Here is a 17,097-nt window from a genome sequence, read left to right on the forward strand (position 1 = left end):
TCCAAAATAAGGATTTGGAGTTTGCCTTTTTCTGTTTTCAAATGGGGATTTTGGGGTCTGATGGCTTGTTTCTACACAAAAAGGGAATTGTGAATTTGGGAGGTTTTGGAGTTTGCTCAAAGAGAGATATGTGGATTTGGGGTTTGCTCAAATAGGGGTTTGTGGATTGGGAAGTTTTTGGGGTTTGCTCAAATTGAGACATATTGGTTTGCGAGGTTATGGGGTTTGCTCAAATAGGGGTTTGTTGATTTGGGAGGTTTTGGGGTTTGCTCAAATAAGGATTTGTGGGTTTGGAAGGTTTTGGGGTTTGCTCAAATACAGATTGTGGATTTTGAAGGTTTTGGGGTTTGCTCAAGTAGGGATTTGTGGATTTGGAACGTTCTGGGGTTTGCTCAAATAGAGATTTGTGGATTTGGGAGGTTTTGAGTTTCCCACAACCCTTGCCCACCTCTGGCTGGGGTTTGGGGAAGGGATGGCTCCGTCCTCCTCCAAGGGGAATTTGGGGCAGAATTTAGCAGAAATGGGAACTTTGGAGTCAGATGCTGGGTTTTCCAAAATAAGGATTTGGAGTTTGCCTTTTTCTGTTTTCTTATGGGGATTTTGGTGTCTGATACTTTGCTTCTGCACAAATGGGGATTTGTTGATTTGGAGGTTTCGGGGTTTGCTCAAATAGGGATGTGTGGATTTGGGAGGTTTGGGGTTTGGTCAAATAAGAGATTTGTGGATTTGGGAGGTTTTGGGGTTTGCTCAAATAGGGGTTAGTTGATTTGGGAGGTTTTGGGGTTTGCTCACATACACATATATGGATTTGGGAAGGTTTTGGTATTTGCTCAAATAGGGATTTGAGGGTTTGGAAAGTTTTGGTTTTGCTCAAATAGAGGTTTGTGGATTTGGGAAGTTTTGGGGTTTGCTTAAATAGAGATTTGTGGATTTGGAAGGTTTGGGGGGTTGCTCAAATAGGGATTTGTTGATTTGAGAGGTTTTTGGTGTTTGCTCAAACAGGGGTTTGTGGATTTGGAAGGTTTTGGGGTTTGCTCAAATACAGATATGTGGGTTTGTGTATTTGGAAGGGCTTTGGGGAAGGGATGGCTCCATCCTCCTCCAAGGGGAATTTGGGGCAGATGATTTGTTTTAGCAGAAATGGGAACTTTGGAGTCAGATGTTGAGTTTTCCAAAATGAGGATTTGGAGTTTGCCTTTTTCTGTTTTCAGATGCGGATTTTGGGGTCCAATGGCTTGGTTTTGATCAAATCAAGATTTTGGGATCAAGTAACTTATTTTGGCTAAAGGATTTTGGGGTCTAGCAGCTGGGTTTTCCTCAAATAGGGCTTTGGGGTCTGACTGCCTGTTTTGTTTTTTGTTTGTTTGTTTTTCAAAAGGGTTTTGATACAAATAGAGATTTGAGGTTCTAACACCTGAGCTTTTTTTTCAAATGGAATTTTGGGGTCTGACAAATTGGGCTTTTTTTCAAGTGGGGATTGCTCAAAGCCGCTCATTTTCACTCAAATACTAATTTTGGGACCTTTCTATCATGGGACCCTTCTCAACTTTCCCATCCTTCTGGGGATGCTTCCCAGCTGTGTGGCTGAAGTGAAAGGCTGTGAAGAGCTCTGAAAGAAGGGCAGAGAATTGGACAGATGGGATGAATGGGATGATGCATCCACAGAATGGTTTGGTTTGGAAAGGACCTTAAACCCCATCCCATGGGGGTCTCACACCCACTATCCCCGGCTGCCCCAAGCTCCATCCACCTGGCCAAAAGCTGGATGTGGATGCTGCCCTCTTTCTATTCCAGCATCCAGAGGATGGCCCAGAGCTCATTTTCCCACTTTCCCAGTGGCAGGAGAGCAATCAGCCTTCCCATGGGGGGCCATCCAGCCTCAGCGCTTACTCTGGATTATTTGCAGTCGTGGAGGGAGGGAAATAAAAGCCACACAAAGCTAACCACTTATTGAAACACATTTGCTGAGGTGAATTTTCTGTTGGCAGGATGTCTGGGGATCAAAGGAGCCGCCGGTCATGGGGCTGGTGTTGGTGGGCAAACAACAGTGAGAGCAGTAAAACAGCAATAATGCCAAAATAATCACATTTGAGTTAATGTGCATTTAAACCAGGGTAAAACACACTGCTGGGGTGCACAAGGAAGGTGTAAATTATACCAAAATGCATTCCTGTGGAGATTCAACCTTGCAATTTTGCCCTTAAGCTCCAGAAGCAGAGAATTCTGACAAATGGGTTGGTTTGGGGCTGTGTGTGCAGCTTGGAAGCAGCCACACAGACAGAGAGCCCTTTCCATCCCTGCTCTGGCAATGACCAGAGGTGGCTGAGGGGCTCTGCTGGGACAGGGACCCTTCCACAGGGATTTGGGGCAGCTGCCCCAGCACAGGAGGCTGTGGCTGCCCTGAGGGAGTTGCTGCAGTTTCAGGTCTCACAGGAGACAGGCACTTTCCTGACACGGCTCATGCTGCCTTTGGGAGCTGAGTTATATCTTAGCACTCCCCACAGATGAATAAATCATGAGAGGAGAGACTTTGGAGAAGGCTGGGAGATCCAGGATCACCCGTGCTCTGAGGTGGGGTGTAAACTATTGAACCCCCAACTCTCATTTCTGACCCAGGGTCGGGTGGCTGAGCCAGGAACCTCTCTGCTGTTGAAGATTGCAATGCAAGATGTTTTCCATTACCATCTGTATGGCAGATTACCTTTGTCAAGTGGGCAGTTTGCCTTATCTCTCTCTTTGAGTGACCACATTCACACCTCCCTCAGGAGGGGACATCTGCTGATAACAGCTATTGAATGTCACTGCATGGCTGATAAGAACTGCAGCATCCCATTGGGAGATGTGAGCCCAGAGGGAGGAGCCAAGCATTGCTACCCAGATATAATCCAGAGGTTTTGAGACATCAGCACGACTTTCTCCACAGAATTCCCCAGAGGAACAGCAGCTGTCTCTTCTTCCACTGGATCTTCAGAGGAAGAATACATCCTTCTCTACAGGATCCCTGCTCCAGCAGAACCACCCCTGATACTGCAGGAGGGCTGCAGCCACAATTCCAATGACACTGCCACCAACACCCTGACCCACAGGGTGCCAGGTTGAGTTCTGACTCTGTCAGTGTTGTTCTCGTGTACTGAATTGTTTATTTTATCCTTTTTTTTTCCTTCTTCCCTACTAAAGAACTGTTATTTCCTGCTCCCATATTTTTGCCTGAGAGTCCCTTAATTTAAAATTTATAGCAATTCAGAGGGGTGGGGAGGGTTTACATTCTCCATTTCAGGGGAGGCTCCTGCCTTCCTTAGCAGACTCCTGGCTTTCCAAACCAAGACATCTGCCCACCTCCAGCAGAGCCCCTCCATCACCTCTGGGAGCCAACAGAGACCCCCAGTTCTCACCCAGCACCCCTTTGTGCCAGTGCTCCTGCACAGCAGCTGCACCCAGGCCATGGTGCTTCCCTGTCCCCATGGGACACAGCCACCAGGACCTGGTCTCAGCCCTTTGTGGGGTTTGTCCTTCTCTGCTCTGCCCTTTTTGCGTGGCCATGGTCAAACTGTGTCACCCAGACCCAACCAGCTGAGGTGACCTCCAGGGTTGATTTACCCACCTAAAAACGTTCCCTACGCAGCCGTGATGGCCTTGCTCTGTCTTGGGCTGAGGCTTTGAACACCCACCCAATGCCTTCTTTTTAAAATTTACTCCTCCAAAATCCAAACTCTTTGTTCCCATGTCCTTCTGTTTTCTTTTCCCTTTTCCTGGCAGCCCCCTGGCTGGGTGATTCCCATTCCCTTGGAGCTGTTCCATTTCAAGATCCCCAAGCTCTCTGAGGTCCTTGGGGTGGTTGAGTATTCTTTGCACTGATCAGAGAAGGAGGAAAACATGAGCTCAGTGAGCTCTGAAGGAGCATCCATGGGTTAGGACATTCCCCAGGGAACAGGAGTGGAAAGCCTTGATGTGGGGGTGGAGATGGGAATGGGAGCAGAGACAGAGGCTCCCTGCACTGGGATTTCTTCCTGGAAACCTCTGGGGAGCTCCTTGCACTGAGATTTCTTCCTGGAAACCTCTGGGGAGCTCCTTTTCCGTACAAGACATCCCAATGTGAGCAAGAGCCTCCCTCCTCTCTTCACCCAGACTATTTATTTAGAGGGAAGAACATTTTCAAATTGAGAAGCAGAAAAAAACCCTAAATAAGGGTACCCTGGCTGCTGAACCCGCTTTGAGGCCATGAATGAAGTGGCATCTCCATCCCAGGGTGTCTCAGTGCCTTGGCTGGGCAATAGCAAGGTCTGGTGATGGGGATGGTTCTGAATTTGTGCTGGAAGCCTCCAGAGCTTCCCAACCAGCACCACAACAACCTAAACCCAGCTCAGACCTCAGCTGTGAACTGACAGTGCCTGTAAGTGCTTGACACCATCAGGCTGGGCACTGAAAGCAGAATTCCTGCAGCACCTCCCTGCCAGGCTCTGCTTGAAGCTCTTCTCCCCTCTCTATTGCTGAAACAGAGATTTCCAGCCCTGTTTTCAGAGGAAATCCCCTTTTTTTCTGTGACAGTCAATGGGTGTGAAACCTCCAAGGGCTTCCCTGTGTTTGTGGAGAGATTCTGCCTGGCCTGATTTGTTGTGAGTGATCTCAGGGACCACAGCCAAACGTGCAGGATGGGGCTGGTAGGGGAGCATGACTGTGCCATGCCAGGAAATCCAACCTTTCTGCTGGGAATGTTGATAAAATCCCAGCCTGGGCAGGCTCTGTGGTTGAGCTCCCAGAAGAAATGTGCAGCATGGCACCCAGAGTTTGTTTATCAGTTAACCAGAATAAACTGGTTGTGTTTCAAACAAACCTTTGTGCACCTGGGGGTTCACCAGCACAGGGACATCCCTCAGCTCTGCGAGTTAAAATGCTGGGAGAGGCTTTTCCTGCTCATGCAGTGGAATCATTTGAGCCTGTGTGAGACCTCCTCACACCCACACAGAGCTGGGGATGGGAGAGCACCTTCTCCAAGCTGCCACAGGGGGTCCTGAGGCTGGCTTGACCCCAAGAAGCTGGGCTGATGCCAGCTGCTGCACTGGGGGACACTTTCCATCTCCAATCCATGACATCTGCCTGCTCAGCTTGAGCCAGCACGAGCAAGCCAAAAGCCTCTGGTTCATGTCATCCAGAGGGATGGTTTCCTATTCTGGAATAAACATCCCTGCTGCTAGAAGCTGTCTCCTCCTGTACCAGCACAGAGCAGACAAAGCCTCACAGTGCTGGCAAGGCACAGCCTGGTGCATGGGCCAGCTCTTGCCATAAATCAGGAGAGGATCCAGCATCTCCCCCTGTGGGTGCTGAAAGCCCTGAGTGGGTGCTGGATGTCCTGGCCACGGGATTTGGGTCAGGTCTGAGGTGTCTGCAGGGAGGATGTGAATTCTCAGGTTTCCCAGATTATGTCTAGGCCAGAGAATTGTGGAGTCACAGAGTCATGGAATGGTTTGGATTGAAAGAGACCTTAAAGATCATCCAGTTCCAACACTCTGCCATGGGCAGGGACACCTTCCACTATCCCAGATTGCTCCAAACCCTCTCCAGCCTAGCCTTGAACACTTCCAGGGATCCAGGGGCAGCCACAGCTTCTCTGGGCACCTCCCTAGCCTCACAGGGAAAAATTCCTTCCTAATACTTAGTCTAAATCTCTCATCTTTTAGTTTAAAACCATTCCTTACACATGAGGTTGGATATTAGGAAGAAGTTTTTCACAGAAAGAGTGATAAAGTTCTGGAATTTTCTGCCTAGGGAGGTGGTGGAGTCCCCATCCCTGGGTGTATTTAACAAAGCCTCGATGTGGCACTGGGTGCCAGGGTTTAGTTGAGGTGTTTAGGGCATGGGTTTGACTTGATGATCTTGAAGGTCTCTTCCAACCTGGTCATTCATTCATTCATTCATCATTGGTGATTATCCAGAGTGAAGGAAACAAATCTCCCATTCACAGTCCCAAAGCATCAGGCCAGGCCTAGCAAAATTGAATTGGAGCAAAGCAGCTTGCAGCCAGGAGGGCCAGATTAACACTGAAACAACCAGGTGCTCAAGGATCCTGCTGGGAAGTGCCCTTCTGTCCATATCAGGAATTAGGGATTTGTCACAGCCCCCTTGGCTCAGCCTGGGAGGTGTTTTCCAGGAAGGAACATCAGGCTCAGGACGAAGTGGTGTGTGCTCATGTTGTCCCATCCATCTCCATCTATCTCCATGTCCATGTCCCTGTCCATGTTCATGTCCCATCTATCACCATCACCATCTCCATCTCCATCCATCTCCATAATCTCCAATCTCCATCTCCAGTCTCCATCTCCATACATCTCCATCTCCATCTCCATAATTTCCAATCTCCATTTCCAATCTCCATCTCCATCTGTCTCCATCTCCATCATCTCCATCTCCAATTTCCATCTCCATCTATCTCCATCACCATCTCCATCTCCAATCTCTAATCTCCATCATCTCCAATTTCCATCTCCATCTCCATCCATCTCCATCTCCATTTCCAATCTCCATTTCCATCTCCATCTCATCTCCATCATGGCCAGCCCCTGCTCTGGGGAGGAACTGGTGGCTGAGTGGCCTCAGCAGAAGCAGAGGGATGAGAATCCTCAAGTTTTGGGGAAGATCTCCTGGAGGGGCAGTGGAACACAGAGCAGGACGCCTGGAGCACCCTTATGGTGGCTCCCAGGCCTCTCTGGGTAGGACACAAGGTTGTCACAGTCCCTTTCCAGGCCACAAGGACCCAGCTGTCACAGCCCATGGAGCACAGGGAGGGATTGGGCTGAAATGCACCTGAAGGCCCTGGACTCCTGGGAGTTTGGAATTTGCAGTTAATGAATGACCTGAGTGCCACAAACACATCCCCCAGGTCCTGCCTCCCTGGCTCTTTGTCCTCAGAGGAATGTGGGCATTCCCAGCCCTGAGGACACATTCCTTGGCAGGCACTGGCACTGACCCGTGACTGGAAACCAGTTTCCCCAGTGGGTGAACCAGGATTTTGCCTTGAGTTCTGCTCCAGCCACCATTTCCCTGGCTTCCTTTCCTTTGGGCTGTGTGGCCAATTCCCCCATTTCCCAACTCTCTGAACTTCCCAGACACTGAGGGATTCAACCTTACTCATCTCCAGGCTGCTCCTCCTCAATCCATGCCCTGCCTCAGATGCCACGCAGAGAAAAAAAAGAAAGAAAAAGGAAGGAAAGAAAAAAAGAAGGAAAACTCTTCACAACTCAGATTTGCAACTTTGATGGCATCAGCATGTCACAGAACTCAGAATCACCCCTCTGCATCACATATTAATCCTTAAAAACAGCAAGGAAGGATCCAGTTTGGCCAGGAAAAGGGATGGAAGAGGGTAGGAGCACAGAGCCAAAATATGTGCTGCCTCTACAGGGTGATGCCTCCAAGCTGCTGACCAACCCTTTTTCCTGAATATTCTGAATATTTGTGGCCAAGGCAGGGTTTCACTGGTCATGCCAGGGGATTGTGTCCCCCCTGAGCAGCACTGGGGATGGGGGACACCTCTGTCCTGGAGATCCCCATGGCTTGGACCTCAGTGGGCAGTGGGGACAGAGAGACTTGGAAGTGACAAAATGGAAAAGCTCAGAAAGGATCCACAGGCAGAATGGAAAATCTTGGTAAGGATCCACAGGCAAAATGGAAAAGCTCAAAAAGGATCCGCAGGCAAAATGTAAAACCACAGAAAGGATCCACAAGCAAAAATAGAAAACCTCAGAAAGGATCCAGAGGCAAAATTCCCTCTTGTGTTGGAAGCATTTTTGGCTGTGATCATGCTGTGATTCCAGTCAGGAATTGCTTTGTGGATTACCTGGGAGATCCTCCTGCATTCTGGAGCAACCTCTGGAGCACCTCAAGTGTTTGTGCCCTACCAATCCTTCACCCTGCAGGGACAAACCAGCTTTCCTCTGCAGTTTTCTTGCATCCTCAGCATCCCCAGCCTGTTTTTGGGAGGGTTCTCCTCCTCATCAGGAGAATGGAGCAGTTGGCTCCTGGTCCAAGGCACAGGAGATGCCAGGGATGGGGCAAACCTGGCTCCAAAGTTTCCTTTTCCCAGCCCTGCCAATGCACAGCCATCAACTCCTGCTCCTTCACGAAGGGATGATGGATGGGGAAACCCAGGAATGGAATTTCTCTGGAGGTGGTGGAGCCACAGCTGCCCTGTGGCCCTCACCCATCACCTTCTGAAGGAACCACAGAGAATTTAGGGTGAGGAACAAAAAAAAGGAGTTGAGAGGATGGGCCAGGGAGGGAAAATTTCCATAGCTGCATAATAAAGGTGATTACATAAGGGCATCCTGCGTCATCTGCGGCTGGCATCTCCGGAGAAGTAATTACATCTGCACCACACATCTAAAGAAAATATTATCACATTGCCTTCCAAATTCTATAATTAGCTCCTGCAAGATGTGTGCCAGGGGCTTGATCACTCCGTGTACGTTGGCTTCAGAGCCAGGCACAGACACATGGAGGGTTTTTTTTTTTTTCATTTGCCAGCTAGGAAAATATTTGGAGTTTAGTGTGGCAGCTGACCTGAGTCCCCCTGGAAAGGGCAGCTCTGAGGGTTTGTAAAGAGTGAAATATTTTCCTGGTCTCCCTCAGTGCCTGCCAGGCCGTGGGGATCCAGCAGGAGGGCAGGAATGGCAAAGCCAGAGCTTGGCTTTCCCTCCTCCTTCAAATACTCTTTGATTTCTGCCCTAATGCTCTGAACCTTTTTTTCCCTCGCTAAATAAATGACCTGATTTGCAGGGAGGTGTTGCCCTCACAGGTTCCTGGGCTCTCTGCTCTGTCATATAAAACAAACCCCAGCTTTGGACTTCAGAACCAACTCTGGGCTTTGAACACTTCTCCCTTCCCTCCAGATCCTCAGCAAAAGGAAAAAAGAGGCTTTGAAATGGAAGCAGAGGCTGCAAAGCTCTTGGTTTGATGGAGGGCTTTTCATGTGGAGCTGGAGATGGCCACAGGACGAGCTGGCAGCACCAGGGACACAGCAAGGGCAGGGATGGATGGGAGGAGGAATTTGGTTTCCTTCTGTTTCCCATTTGCTCATAACCAGCCTGGAAAGCACCAGCAGCTCTGCTGCAAACAAAACAGTCAGGAGATTTCTCCACATCTCCTCAGCTGGGAAATGGAGCTGTGCACAACCAGGAGAGTGGGAGGGAGTGCCAAAATCCCAAGGGCTTGGTGAGAAAACGTTTGTGTTGTGTGTGAGAGAGAGTGTGAGTGTGAGAGAGCGTGTGTGCAGCTTGGATAAACCATCCTCAAGTGGGTAAACATCCTCTCTGTGCTGGCCTCGTGGGGTGGGGTGCAGACAGCTCCTCCCTGCTTCTCAGTTTGGTGTTGATTCCACTCAGGAGATGCAGAGAAGTGGAGGATGGGGAGAGAGGAGGAGTCCAAAGCTCAGCAGAGCCTTCATTAAGGCCAGACCTAATGAGAACTGTGAGGAATGAATAACCCAGGGGACACGAGGTGAGACCTGCCCAAAAGCACCTTTTGCTCCTGTTCATGACCAGTCCCAGCAGCTGCTGGATGTGTCAAGGATCAGAAATGATCTTCCCAGGAGAGGAAAACACAGAATCAGAAAGCAAGCATGGAAAAAAAATATCCATGATGTCTCTACTGAGATATCTGCAGCCTCTCTTGTGCTTTTCTCCAACACCCTGTGATTGATATCAAACCTTTCTCTGTGATTGATATCAAACCTTTCTCCATTGCCCCACTCAGCCTGAGGATCATCATCACAACTGAGTCACAGACTGGTTTGGGTTGGAAGGAACCTTAAAACTCATCCAGTCCGCCCCCTGCCATGGGCAGGGACACCTTCCACTATCCCAGATTGCTCCAAGCCCTGTCCAACCTGGCCTTGGACACTTCAGAGCCACAGCTTCCCTGAGTAACCTGTGCCAGGGCCTCCCCAGCCTAACAGGAAAGAATTTATTCCCAATATCCCATCTGACCCTGTTCTCTGGCAGTTTGGACCCATTCCCCCACATCCAAAGGAGGTTCTTTCCGAGCTCCACCATTCTTTGACTCGATATTTCCAAAGCAATGCAGCAATTCCTACTTGGGAAGGTCTTTTATTCCTTCTTCAAGCAATTCCTAGTTGGGAGTTCCAAGTCCATCCATGCTGAGCCAGCCCAGAACCTGTGGCCCAAACCCAGACAAAGATTCCTGGTTCTTTGTGCAAGGATTTTCCAGAGGAGGAGGCTGCAGCAGCACCTGCTCTCTGCACTCCTCAGCTTTCCTCTCATCCCTACCTTGAGCTGGGGGAAGCAGAATTCCTCAGGCATGCATGGAAAATGGGCAGCACTTGTGAAACAAGCTCCAGAGGAGCTTGGCACATGTTCCAGGCTTGCACTTCATCTATTTGGGACAGAACTCACCCTGGCACAGCATCCTCATTAATTTCTCTGAGCTGGGAGCAATCCCACACCGTTCATCTCACCTGTGCTGCTGACAGGGGCTGCCCTGGGATCTGCCTGTGCACACTCCAGGAGGATTCCCAGCCTTTTTCCTCGGTAGTTTTGGGGGTTTTTAAAAATGAATCAGTGCTGACAAATTGCTCAGACATTCCCAGGGGGCTCTGCAGGAACATCAGTGGCTTTGGGGCAGCATTTCATGACACACACAGATGTGGAGCTGTATCCTTTATTCGGATTTTTTAGCCTCAAAAAAAAAAAACATCAGGAAGAAGATGAAGGTAAAAATAAGGGAGAAAAGGAAGAACCCCCTTCCTCAGGCAGTGGTTGGTGGCCTGGAGATCTCCCTGCCATTTGATGTTCAGTGTTTGAGGGGAAACTTGACAAGTTCATGGACCAGAAATCCATCAGGATCTGCTGTAAATTGCACAGGAGGCAGATCTGGGAGTGTATTGAGGGAATATAAAGCAGGCTGTCAGTGACCCTTTTCCACCCATCCCTGCCCATTGCTGATGGAATTGTTGAGGTTGGGAAAGACCTCTGAGATCATCGACCCCAAAAATTCCTATTGATTCTCATCCCTAAACCATGAAGTGCCCCCATTGTGCCCCAGGAACTGAACAGACTGTGCAGAAAGAGCTGTGAAAATTCAAATTGTTGTAATGTGGAGGTGCTTGGGTTCATGATTCCATAAAAATCAAAACCAAAATCTAACAGAAACACCCAAATCAACCAATCAAACAAAAAAATAAAACAAAAACAAAACAAAACCAAAAAAAAACCAAAACAAACCCAAAAAACCCCAAAATAAAACACCCAAAAACCCCCCAAAAAACAAAAAAAACCCCCACCTCCCTAAAACCCAACAAAACACCCCAAATCCCCAAAAAAGCAACCAAACAAAAAACTAAAACAAAAAACAAAACAAAAACCAAAACCAAAATAAAAAACCCAAAAAATCCCCAAAATAAAACACCAAAAAACTCAAAAAGACCCAAAAACTCCCTCCACCCCCAAAACCCAACAAAACACCCTAAATCCCCCCAAAAACAACGAAACAAAAAACTAAAACAAAACCAAACCAAAACAAAAACGAAAGAAAACAAAACAAAACAAAAAAACCCACCCCAAAATAAAACACCAAAATACCCAAAAAACCAAAAATCTCCCCACCGCCCAAAAAACCCCCAAATAACAAAAACCAAAAAACCCCAAAAAACCAAGCCCCCCAACAATGCAAGCCACAGAAACCACCAAACACCTTCATATTTTGCTAAACTAAACAGAACCATGGAGATTTCCAGGCTGAGCATGGATCAGCTGTCACGAAAGCAGCAAAATCTGCACAGAAGGACAAGAAATTAATCTCCAGCAGGAAGGTGGGATGGTGGGGAGGGGAGATGGGGGCTGATTTTTTGGGCAGGCCGTGGGAGGGAAGAGGCTGCTCTTCCCATGAGGAGATGCTGAAGTCCTCAATTCCCTGGGAAGGCCAGGAGCAACAGCCTGGCGGATCCCAGGCCACCTAAATGTGATTTCCCTGGACACAGGGAGAGGAAATGCTGTCCCAGGGCTCAGCTGGAAGCTGGAGAAGTCCCCTGATGTCACTTTTGCAGGTGGAGGGGACATGGCCATCATGCTGTGCCCTTGGAGCCAGGAGGAAAGAAAACTCTGGAAAAGCTCTCCATGACTTGGTGAGGAGCTTTAAAACTTGATCCTTGTGCATTTAGAGAAGGAGGATCACCCTGGGGGCAGAGAGACCTCAGGGTGCTCAGAGAAGGAACAGGCAGAGCTTGGGAAAAATATCTGGAGGGGCTGGAGAGAATCCAGGGAAGGGAATGGAGCTGGAAAAAGGCTGGGGCTCCAGGAGCAGCTGAGGGAGCTGGGAAGGGGCTCAGCCTGGAGAAAAGGAGGATCAGGGGGGACCTTGTGGCTCTGCACGAGGGGACAGCCAGGGAACAGGGACAGGATGAGAGGGAACAGCCTCAGGCTCTGCCAGGAGAGGTATAAATTGGATATTTGGGAAATTTTCCACTCCAGAAGAGTGGTCGAGCATTGGCACAGCTGCCCAGGCAGTGGTGGAGTCCCCATCCCTGGAGGGATTTAATGTGGGTGTTGTCACAGACATATTTTATGAAAAATCCTTTCCTTAGGATTTTTTCTCCTGAGAAGCTGAGAGGCCTCAGGAACAAAATGTAAGCAATGGTTATCTGCTGCTGTGGGATGCAACAGGTGCATCTGTGATTGGTCTCATGTGATTGTTTTTAATTAATGGCCAATCAAAGTCCAGCTGTCTCGGACTCCCTGTCAGTCACAAGACTCCTTTTCCTTTTCCTTTTCCTTTTCCTTTTCCTTTTCCTTTTCCTTTTCCTTTTCCTTTCTTCTATTCTTTTAGTATAGTTTTAATATATAATTTTCTTTTAATATAATATATCTCATAAAATAATAAATCAGCCTTCTGAAACATGGAGTCAAGATTCTCATCTCTCCCCTCGTCCTGGGACCCCTGTGAACACCTCCACAGGATGTGACTCTTGGGGACATGGTTCAGTGGTGGCCTTGGCAGTGCTGGGGGAATGGTTGGACTGGATTATTCTGTTTTCCAAGCTAAACAATTCTGGGATTCTCTCTGGGCATGGCTTCTTGCTTTGTCTCTGTGGCTCTTGGCAGCCTCGTGCTGGTCCCTGTGATCCTGCTTCCCTCATCTCCTCATCCCAGGGAGCTCCACCCTGTGAGGCTGGCACCTGTTTGCTTTGGAAAATGTCTTTTATTCCTTCTTCAGCCAAGGCACTGCTGAGGCCTCTGGGGGAGGAGGGAGAAGGGTTAAACCCCCCCAAAAATGTCAGTGGTCCTAAAATAGCCAGGCTTTTCCTGCTCCCACTGACTCACCCTCACAGACCACAAACCCCTGAGTCACAGCAGGGCTCTGGGGGGAATCATCCTTCCCTGCCCTGCTCCAAACAGAGCTTGGCTGTGTCCAGAGTGACCCAGGGACAGCCCTGCCCTCCTGCAGGGACAAGAGCTGTCCCCTCTGCAGCACCCAGATCCTCGTGATCCTAACCCAACATTCATGATCCTCATCCAACATTCATGATCCTCACCCAGCATTCATGATCCTCACCCAGCATTCATGATCCTCACCCACCATTCATGATCCTCACCCAACATTCATGATCCTCACCCACCATTCATGATCCTCACCCAACATTCATGATCTCCAACCCAATTCATGATCCCAGCCCAGCATTCATAATCCAACCAGCATTCATGATCCTAACCCACATTCATGATCCTCACCCACCATTCATGATCCCAACCCAGCATTCATGATCCTCACCCACCATTCATGATCCTCACCCACCATTCATGATCCCAACCCAGCATTCATGATCCTAACCCACATTCATGATCCTCACCCAACATTCATGATCCTCACCCACCATTCATGATCCTCACCCAACATTCATGACCCAGCCCAGCATTCATGATCCTCACCCAACATTCATGATCCTCACCCAACATTCATGATCCTCACCCACCATTCATGATCCTCACCCACCATTCATGATCCTAACCCACCATTCATGATCCCAACCCAGCATTCATGATCCTCACCCAACATTCATGATCCTAACCTAACATTCATGATCCTAACCAAACATTCCCGATCCTAACCCAACATTCCCAAAACTCTGCCCTTTGGTCACCTCCCAGCAAGAGGAATGTGCAGAAGGATCTGCTCACACCTGCCCTGCTCAGTCCCATCAGAGCAGAGACCCCCATCCCACAGCTGGGCTCAGAGGAAAGGTTCTCACTGATATTTCCTCTCCCATCCCTTCCCATGTGCCAGAGCTTTAATCTCACATAGGAACAATTCAAAATATCTCTCAGAAAGCCTCACTCAATGCTCCCAGCTAAAAAACAGAAATTAAAGGAAAAAACCCAAATTATTCTGGAGGTGTTGGAACTGGGGGTGTGTCCAACTGCCTCTGGGGTCACAGCCAGGAGCAACACAACCTCTGAAAGCCACCAGGAATCCTCACAGCCACCAGGTGAGCACAGGAAATGGGGGAGAGGAGGGGTCCGTGTTCCTTTGGTGCCAGCCAACTTCCTTCTCCCTGCAGGACACATCCCACCAAGAGCTGTCCTTTCTCCAGCACCCAGATCCTCATGATTCTCACCCAGAATTCATGACCCTCACCCAGCATTCCCAAAACTCTACACTTTGGTCGCCTCCCACCAAGAGGAAGGTGCAGAAGGATCTGCTCACACCTGCCCTGCTCAGTCCCACCAGAGCAGAGACTCCCATCCCACAGCTGGGCTCAAAGGAAAAGTTCTCACTGGTATTTTGGGAGCTGTTTCCTTCCCCTGCCCTCCTCCAGAATAGCTTTTTGTCTTTGGGTTTATTTTCTTTGTTGCCTCATAAAGGTTTGACCCTGGCGTGTTTTGAATGGGCCCGGAGGCAGCATTGAATTCCTCCTGGGATGTGGCTGCCTCGGGCAGGGGAGGGAGGAGGGAATTTCATTGTGTCCAACCTTGCAGACCTCCGGGGGAGGGGGAAAAGCAGCAAGTTCTGAATTCTCCTTCTCCTGCCGTGTCCCCAGCCACCCCCACTCGTGTCACTTGTCACCCTCGCTGGGTGACAGCTCCACCAGCACAGCTCCTGTGTAGTGGGAAATTGGGATATCCACGCCCTGGCCAGGTCTGACCCAGCCCCTTCACCCCTCTGATCAAAGTCACCACAAAATCCCCACATGGACCCCACAGATGAAGCCAGCTGCTTCTTGTGTGTTTGCAATGTCTTAAAGTAAAGAATAAAATAAAATAGGACAAAATAAAATAAAATAAAATAAAATAAAATAAAATAAAATAAAATAAAATAAAAATGATTTTAAAATAAAAATAAAATTAAAAATAAAATAAATAAAATAAAATAAATTTTAAAAATAAATAAAATTAAATAAAATAAATAAAATAAATAAACAAATAAAAATAAACTAAATTAAAATAATAAAATAAAATAAAATAAAATAAAATAAAATAAAATAAAATAAAGTAAAATAAAATCTGTGGTTGATCACAGAATTCACAGAATGACCAGGTTGGAAGAGACCTTCAAGATCATCCAGTCCAAACCAGCCCCAACAGCTCAACTCAACCCTGGCACCCAGTGCCACATCCAGGCTTTGTTAAACACACCCAGGGATGGGGACTCCACCACCTCCCCGGGCAGAACATTCCAGTACTTTACCACTCTTTCCATAAAAAGCTCAATAAAGCTGTGGAATTTACTCCATAATTCAGTTTGCAGTTGACCATACCAGGTCTCTCCTGGATGTTCACAGACAGCAGGGAGGAAGTGATTTTTAATTTGATTTTACAAAATTAAGAGCAGCAAAATAACAGCAGCAGCATTGCCTATCCTCAAACTGGGGATCAGAAAATCACTGATAACAATGAAAGGAGAAAAAAAAAGCGCTCAATAATTTCTGTTCTGGCTTTGGAAAAAGCAGGCTGATGTTCTCATATTGCACAGGGACAAGGAAGTGCTTTCTAGTCCATTAGTAACCCAGGAAGACACTAAATGGCATGGCCTGAGGAGAAACATTTTTAAACAGCAGGTTCAGATTAATTTGCTCCCAAGAGCCCCTGGAAACAGGACAAGGAGACCTCTGGGCTGTGCTCATCCTCTCTAAGAAGTTCTGGGATTTCTCTCAGATCCCAGAAGGGTGGAAAGATGATAATTACAGGGCAATATTAAAAAAAAAACAAGGGGTGGGGATTGAAGAATTGGGATGATGCAGCTTAGCCTGGTAGAAAGGGATGCAGGATTAGAGGGTGGAGCGTGGGAAGCTGTCAATATAAATAGATGGCTCATAAAAAACAGAATTTCACAGACTCCTTCAGCCTCACCAGGGGCAGGTCGGGATCAGGGGACCCCAGCAGCAGCACAGATGGAAACGTGCCCCTGTGAGGAGCTTTGGTTTGGGGTGTTGTTTATAAATGAGTTATTCCAGAAACATGGAATGGTTTGGGTGGGAAGGGACCTTAAATCTTATCCCCTTTCCAACCCCCTGCCTTGGGCAGGGACACCTTCCACCATCCCAGGTTGCTCCAAGCCCTGTCCAACTTGGCCTTGTGCACTTCCAGGGATCCAGGGGCAGCCACAGCTTCTCTGGGCACCTGTGCCAGGGCTCAGCACCCTCACAGGGAAGAATTCCTTCCCAATATTTAAAGTAAATCTGTCCTCTGGCAGTTTAAAGCCATTCCCCTTGTCCTGTCACTCCCTACCTGCCCTTGCTGTCCCTCTCCGTTTGTCACTGAATTTCACAACGGGGAATGTTGGATCCTGACTGGATCCCAGGGACTGGGATGATCCTCCCTCCTCCCTGTGTAGCTGCTGCTTGGAGGAAAAGGGGCTGGGAAGATGAGAATCTCACTGATCCCATCCCAGAGCTTTTCAGGGGTGCCTCCCACCCAAAGCTGTCTTTGGATCCCCCCAAGGTTTGCTGCCATCACAGCACACTGTCCCTGATGCTGCCTGCTCCCCCCTCGCTCACTCTAATGCTGTTTCATCCTCCATGAATTTGCGGCAGGGAATTTCCAGAAGGGAATTATGACCTCTGAGAAAAGCTGCTTCACTCGGTTTGTCTTTAACCCA

At 48.4% G+C, this 17,097-nt stretch overlaps 1 protein-coding gene across 1 annotated transcript in view; it reads right to left on the reverse strand.

The window, feature by feature from the left end:
* Positions 1 to 17,097, reverse strand: part of LZTS3 (leucine zipper tumor suppressor family member 3) — a 52,348-nt gene that overhangs the window by 23,707 nt on the left and 11,544 nt on the right. The window lies entirely within an intron of this gene.

This window comes from Zonotrichia leucophrys, chromosome 4 (genome assembly GCF_028769735.1).
Source record: "Zonotrichia leucophrys gambelii isolate GWCS_2022_RI chromosome 4, RI_Zleu_2.0, whole genome shotgun sequence".
Lineage (NCBI taxonomy): Eukaryota > Metazoa > Chordata > Aves > Passeriformes > Passerellidae > Zonotrichia > Zonotrichia leucophrys.